We start from the raw sequence: 8,205 nt of genomic DNA, 5'->3' as shown, positions 1-8,205 counted from the left end.
CTTACCTTCAGAATCATTAGAAAGGCTAAAGAGCGACCGCAGGCTGATGTGTTTTAACCACACACACCTCTACACACACACACACACACGATTTAAACGCAGACTTTTGTTCCTCCATGTTTCGTTGTTATTGTTTCACTGAGCGGACCCGCACATTTTTTTCAAACGCTCCCTTTTTTGGTCCATCTGCGGCGGTAATAGGTTTTGTGCGCTGTGATGATTCGGCTGTACCTTTAGTAATGAATATTAAATGTTGTGAGGAAACCTTTCCACCAATAATTCCAATAAGTAATCCAAAATGTATTCACTTCAGGTTTACGAAAGTAACTGTAATCAGATTACTGGTTTTTCAAATGTAACGCGAGCTGAATACAGTTACTTGATTTTTGTATTCTGATTACCAGCGACGTGCAGTCAGGGGAGGCGGAGCCTCACCTGTCATACTCCAATGTAACAGAAAAACAACTAAAGAAAAACTAAATAGTAATAATAATAAAATGTCTCCACTGATCTGTGTTGTAAGTGTGATTTCTGTATGATTCCAATCGCTTTTTATAGTCAAAATCAGCAAATTGGCCGAGCTCCGCTACAACTACATGGGAGCGATGAGGAGTGAGGCAGGGACGAGCTCTGCCTCTCGTAAACCCACAGTAACTTGCTGGAGCGCGGGCACTAATGTAGCGCGGGCACTTATTTTGTGAGCGTGCTCAAGCCAGGCTCATTTGCTTACAGAATGCGTCACCCCACAGAAACTGTCTGGAAAGTGGGCCCTAAGCGCGTGCCTGTTACCATCTCACTGTATGTCACCAATGTAATGTTTGTAGATCCCTTTATTACATTGATCCTCGCCATCCATAGTCTCTAAATAACTTATTTCACGTATATGATATTTAGGCTCGCTGGTCTCATCATACAACGGCAATGAAAAAAGCACCAGGGGAGGCAGCCATAACCTCTGCCGCACTGAAGGGGGCGCACGTGAGCCCACAGGTTCTTGTTGCTACTGTTATTCTACGCAGAGACGGTAGACGCAAACAACAAACTAGACTTTAGTTTTGAAACTAGAGGAAGATAAGGAGGACTTTTACAAAAAAGTAATAGAGATTGTTGTCCAGAAGGATAGCATGGACTTCATCTTCAAGTCAAGGTAAGACCACATTTGTAATGAAAATGGGATCATCTTACTAAGAAAGAACAATCCAATATTTAGATTTTGGGTATCCTTTTGTTGAACGGTCTGTTTAAAATGAATCGAAGCATCAGACTAAAAAAGCTTTTGAAAATAACCGAATATTTCGATTAAGGTCAAAATATAATATTTGTAAATCTGACTCTGAAAGAGTCAGTGCCTCACCAGCCATGAACCTCACCGCACGTCACTGCTGATTACGTAACGCCGTTACATGTATTCTGTTACAACCCAACCCTGATGACAACTTATATATTTACTTCATTCACAGTGCGGCCAGTGGCGGTTCTACGGGGTGGCACGGGGTGGCAGCTGCCACCTCAGAAAAATGCCTTGCCACCCTAGTTGCCACCCCAGTTGGCAGCTTTGTTTTGAAAGAAAAGTTGTGGCTCATCGGACATTTATGAGAGAAAATCTCTAATGTCCGAGTGCAATTGAATGCAGCACAAGACGCGAGCCTTGTAACCCCTCCCCCGGCCCTGGAGCGAGCGTGGAAATATGATTGGCGGCGATTTCATTTGAACGGGGGGACAGCGCAAAACGAGAAGCATTTCGGATCCAAGTAGACGGAAGGAATGAGGTATTTGAGGTCTACAATGACAGAGAAGAGACTGTCAAGTTTGGCTGTACTCAGCATTGAATCAAAACGCACTAAAGCTTTGGGTCTTTAATACGTTCGTGAGGCGTTTTGCTGAACAAGATGGTAATCTCCGCATTCAGCTGTTATAGGCATGCCAACTTGATGCTCTGCTCACGGATGACTCGATGAGCATAATAAACTGTTAAGATGATGACCTTATGTGTGTATATATTTTTTTCTTTGAGGGGGTCTGCCCCCAAAAAACAGTTTCAAGTCCTGATAAAGTAAAATAAGACGGTGTGTAAAACTTCACTGCCCAGCCAAAAAAAAGTAACCACTTTGATTTAACTTGGCCAGTAGGTAAGGGCATTCCACTGGATAATAACTTAATGCAGCGATGTATATGTTTTAGCTGAATACACGTTTTTTAACCCTAACAGATGCAGTTAGTCACTTCTTTAATGTTTGTTCTTTCTGATGTAAAGTCAAGGTTGTAACTGTTTGCAATGAAGTCGTGGGGCGCTGAACTGTTCCTTTGATTCTTTTGATATATGATAGTAATTACTTGTCTTTCAAATTTGAAGGAGGGTGAGCAAGCATCTTGAGGAACATTCATCATTAACTCCTCCAAAAAATATAGTTTATTTAATAATAACACTGAATATGTGAATCATAAAAGTGATTGACAGCTGATAGGAATAATATGATTGTTAATACTAGTATCATATTAATTTAGACAAACATCGACGAGACAGTTAATTAATGTACTTATTGCAGCAGTCTGCATAGATTTGGTACCCCCTTTGGCGTTTTTATATGTACAAAAGTGGTGGGGCACAAAAAACGTAGATGTCTATAATCTTCTACAGTGACGTGCAGTGAGGTTCATGGCTGGTGAGGCACTGGCACTGACTCTTCAGGTTTACACATTTATATTTTGACCTAAATCAAAATATAATATAATTTTCAAAAGCTTTTTTAGTCTGATGCTTCGATTACTTTTAAACAGACAGTTCAACAAAAGGATACCCAAAAAATGTAATTTTATCATTTAAATATTGAATTGTTCTCTCTTAGTAAGATCCCATTTTCAATAAAATTACAGTCTTACCTTGACTTGAAGATGAAGTCCATTTTCCTATCCTTCTGGACAAAAATCTCTTACTTTTTTGTAAAAGTCCTCCTTATCTTCTTGTAGTTTCAAAAGTCTATCATAAATCTAATCGATAGATTTATGATTTGAAAATTATAAAAGTAGAGTAGACATGTGGATATTATCCGGCTGAACAAAACGTGCATTTATCTAACAGGTACGTTTCCCACAGATCTTATTTGGAGCTATTTTCTAAAATCCTATGGAGAAATCTCATTACTTTTTTGTCGAGGGAAGCCAAGCGCAGCTTACTTCCGGGTTTTAGGACGCGTCACTGCAGCTCTCTCGTCTCCTCTTTGTCACTACCCGGGCTGCATCTCAGGTCGATTAAATGGAATCCTTGCGTCCCTCACTTGCGTCGTTTCCCTGCGTTTAGTCCCTCCCACCAGGGAAGCATGGAGAGACGCAAGGAAACCACGAGAAGCAGGGAAATGAGTTTTAAGACCAATGGGACGTCCTTTCCTCCGGAGCGTCACGTGAAGCGACGTCCGTTTGTGATGACGCCGCACAGCTGTTCGTCTGACAGCAGCTCTGTCCCCGTTATTTTCACACACACCCCCGCCTCTGTTAGTACACATTTACTGACATATACATTTGTATCATCTGTTGTAGACCCAAATAAATACAAATAAAATAAGAAGTCATTCTCAAAAAAGATAAAGGCCATTCTTAAAATGTATAAACGAAAAAAGCGATCATGAAAATGTTTCCAATAAATGAATAAAATAATTTTTGACCACTTTGTTGTTCAGATATATCACATATTTGTAACTGAATGATGCATTCATTGAAACAAAACACAGTATAAACTGAGGAGTGAGTCCCGTGAGTTTCATGTGTTTTCTTCACTCCGCTGGGAAACTACTCTCATGTCAAGAAGCATCAGATCAGTGCATGCGCTGCATCGTCCAATCAGTGAGCGATAAGGGGGCGGAGCGAGTATCTGAGGATTTCACCGGAGGACGGTCTGGTGGTTCCTCGGTTATCGCTCCTCCATTATCGCTCCTCGATCCTCGGTCCTCCGGCAGAAATAAGAGCCATGGGACGCTACTCAAGATGGCGCAGACAAATCAACTTCCGGTGATACCGATGACCGACGACCGAGGAAATGAAAATAGTCGACCTGAGACGCAGCCCCGATCTGCCGCCCTGCCCTATCTGCAGTGCGCATGTGCGAGATGGTCCGCCATATTGCACAACTCTGTACGGCAACCCAACTAGGACACTTGACACAGTGGCATTTGGCAAAGCACACAAAGAAAACTCAGAAAACCGAGAGAGATGAGTTATTGTTATTACAACTTGACTTCACTATTATTTAACAACTCTTTTTATTGGGTTCTTTTATTTGGGGTTAAGTACATTGTCAGAATAAGTGAGAAATGGATTTAACTTTTGTTAGACAGCTATATGCCCAGTGGCGACTGGTCATTAGGGGCAGGTGGGCACAGCCCCACCTAGTGTCAGCAGAAAGTATTACAAATAATGATTACAAAAAATGCAAAAAAAAAATAAAAAAATATATAAAATATATTTTAAGATCATGGTTAATCATCTGATTCGTCTGTACATTGCTGTTTTAGTCTGTGTTCTTCTAATTAGTGTCTACAGTGTGTGCCTATTGAGCTGTTTAGAGCCATGCGGGACAAAACCTGATCATGCCCCTCCCTCTCACTGTCTAAGTGAACGGTGACTGTAAAAACTACACTGCGCATGCTCAGAGTATTTTCCTATTTAATGTGTGTGGCAAAAAAATAATGACCATAGGGGCACTGAGCTGCCATCCCCACCATACGTCATCTCACATAATTCAGAGCTGATTGGCTGTAAGTACGTGTGCCGCGAAAAGTGTGGTGTGTAAAGAGGAGACGAGAGAGCTGCAGTGGCGCGTCCTAAAACCAGGAAGTAAGCTGCGCATGGCTTCCCTCGACAAAAAAGCAATGAGATTTCTCCATAGGATTTTAGAAAATAGCTCCAAATAAGATCTGTGGGAAACGTACCTGTTAGATAAATGCACGTTTTGTTCAGCCGGATATTATTGAAAATGGGATCTTACTAAGAGAGAACAATTCAATATTTAAATGATAAAAATACATTTTTTGGGTATCCTTTTGTTGAACTGTCTGTTTAAAAGTAATCGAAGCATCAGACTAAAAAAGCTTTTGAAAATTATATTATATTTTGATTTAGGTCAAAATATAAATGTGTAAACCTGAAGAGTCAGTGCCAGTGCCTCACCAGCCATGAACCTCACTGCACGTCACTGCAGAAGCTTATATATAGACATCTAAGTTTTTTGTGCCCCACCACTTTTGTACATATAAAAACGCCACTGTATATGCCATACATTTTTGCATACATTCACAGTAAATATGTATTCAGTATGATAGCTGTCTAACAGAAGTTAAATCCATTTATCACTTATTTTGACAATGTACTTAAACCCAAATAAAAGAACCCAATAAAAAGAGTTGTTAAATAATAGTGAAATCACGTTGTAATAACAATAACTCATCTCTCTCGGTTCTTTTTCTGCTTTGCCAAAAGCCACTGTGTCAAGTGTCCTATTAGAGTTGCCGTATGTAGTTGTCAAATATGGCGGACCATCTCGCACATGCGCACTGCAGATAGGGCAGGGCTGCACATCGGGTAGTGACACTCTTCACACACCACACTTTTCGCGGCACACGTACTTACAGCCAATCAGCTCTGAATTATGTGAGATGATGTATGGTGGGGATGGCAGCTCAGTGCCCCTATGGTCATTATCTTTTTGCCACATACATTAAATTGAAAAATACTCTGAGCATGCGCAGTGTAGTTTTTAATAAGTCACCCATCACTTAGACAGTGAGAGGGAGGGGCATGATCGGGTTTTGTCCCACATGGCTCAAAACGGCTCAATAGGCACACACTGTAGACACTAATTAGAAGAACACAGACTAAAACAGCAATATACAGACGAATCAGTTTTTTTTTCAGTTTTTTGTAATCATTATTTGTAATACTTTCTGCTGACACTAGGTGGGGCTGTGCCCTGCCCCTAATGACCAGTCGCCACTGGGTACCCCTGCTGGTCTAAGAGTCAAACTCATTCAGTTATTGTTCAGTTAAAATTAATTCAATGATGTTTGCCACCTTATATATTTATATGTAAGGCTTTACTGATGTGCCACAATAATGTCACCAAATGTTATTCAGTTAAAATATCAATATTGTGGCTTTCCAAGTTAACATTAATTGATATGACTGCGATTAAATCAGCATATACTTCTGCCAGGGGATGCCACCCCTGAAATTCTCCTGCCACCCTCTTGCCACCCCATGAATATTTTTCTAGATCCGCCCCTGCAGTGCGGTATAATGAGACAATAACAGGCTACAGATGCGGACATATACACACACGTATATTTATATAAATATATACAATTTCAGAATCAAACAAGTATGAAAGCACTCTCATAATAACGTAACACTATCAGAGACTGGATATAGGTCCGTGTACGTTTTGGGTCAGTGTATGACCAAGGTACGTTTTAACCGTTTGTTTTTTAGTTCTAATTGAAAAAAAAAAAAGCAGAAATGGGTCGTTTTTTTGTTTTTCAATTTTGCCCCAAAACGAAAAAACGGAAATTCAGCTCGTTTTTCTGTTTCTTACTGTTAAAACAAGTATACCACTCAATAGCCTCATCTCAATACCCCTCCTCGACCCCTCCTTTCCCTCACTCGCGTCCCTTCCTTGCGTCTTAGCTCCGCCTCCGTAAGATGCGAGCGAGAGACACGAGGAGGTGACGCGAGGACAGAGGAGTCCTCAGGTATTAATTGGGATGTCCCCGTTCACTCAAACGTCACTCTTAAACGACGTCTGTTAATGATGACATGTGCACAGCTGTATCCCCTCTCATCCGGCTTAACTGAATATCCCTTTAGAACCGGCCCATTTGTTGTTAAATATTTATTTAAATGAATGAATCTTTCTCTTGTTAGTCAAGGAATTCAATGTATGATGGTTGGTCCTGCTTTTGTGTTCCGTTGTGGTGTAAAATGTACATTTCAATAAAATGTATGTGAAAACCTTTACTCTGAACATGTGTGTCCTGTAGATCCCCACATTCACCACAAACCCACATTCAGGACTGCATTTTAAATAATTTAACTAGGGCTGTCAAGTTAACACGTTAATAACGCGTTAAGCAAAAAAAAAATTAACGCCACTAATTATTTTAACGCGATTAACGCATGTGTATTTTTTGTCCTCGGCCGCCCCGTAGTTTCAGAGCGCATCGAGTTTAAAATACCATCTACAAGCTGATGCTGACAGCCCCGCTCCTGCCGCCCGCTTGTGGCAGACCACACTTCCACGCTCACCGGCAGGCCCGGACTGGCCATCGGGAGGACCTGGAGGGTGTGTGTATGTGTGGGGCTGCACACCTTACATTTTGTTGTTGTTGTTAGCATCTGGTGCTAGCTAGCTGCGCTAACGGATATAAGGAGATGTTTCAATGAAAACAGAGGAGCGACATTTCGCCGACAACTGCGCCGAGCACTTGACTTTATGCAGGTAGCCAGACAGTGGGACATTGTACGAAAAGTCAGCACACTCAGCACGGATAGTGCGCACAACATGATTGCAGCGTCCAGGCAGCTCCCGTTCGAGCATATATGCCTTGAGCTGCACATAGCTCCAACGATCCATTACAATGGGTGTTTCTCAATCGCGAGTACGCTTGCTTGGTAGCACATGTCTGCCGAGCATCTTGCTTCAGAAGCGAGTCAAGAATACTTCCTGGCATTTGGAAAACGAAGTGTGGAACAGGCTAGCAAGTGTGCAGGTGTGCGTCATATGAGAGGCCCCGCCTTACATCTTACGCCACAGATTTGGGGAAATTGGTCCGTGCGCAAAGCATTGGGGGGATTTTAAGACCGCGGAGTCTACTCATGTGCAGCCTCGATATTTCTCCAAACGGAGTACGCCGGGCTCGGTAGATTTCCAAGTATGCTGGAGATTGGAACAGTACTTCGGCGGCACTCGATGACGTAGTATGCTTGAAATAGTGGCTCTGCAGCAGCTTTACTCGCGATTGAGAAACACCCACAGTCTCCACATTCACACACACACACACACACACACACACACACACACACACACACACACACACACACACACACACACACACACACACACACACACACACACACACACACACACACAGTATTATTGTATGAGAGAGGTTCCAGGTTGAATTGAGGTGAATATTTGTAATGTTCAGAGGTTGTTGTGTT

This window comes from Trematomus bernacchii, unplaced genomic scaffold (genome assembly GCF_902827165.1).
Source record: "Trematomus bernacchii unplaced genomic scaffold, fTreBer1.1, whole genome shotgun sequence".
Taxonomy (NCBI): domain Eukaryota; kingdom Metazoa; phylum Chordata; class Actinopteri; order Perciformes; family Nototheniidae; genus Trematomus; species Trematomus bernacchii.
The sequence above is the reverse complement of the archived record's forward strand: the minus strand, read 5'-3'. Positions refer to the sequence as shown.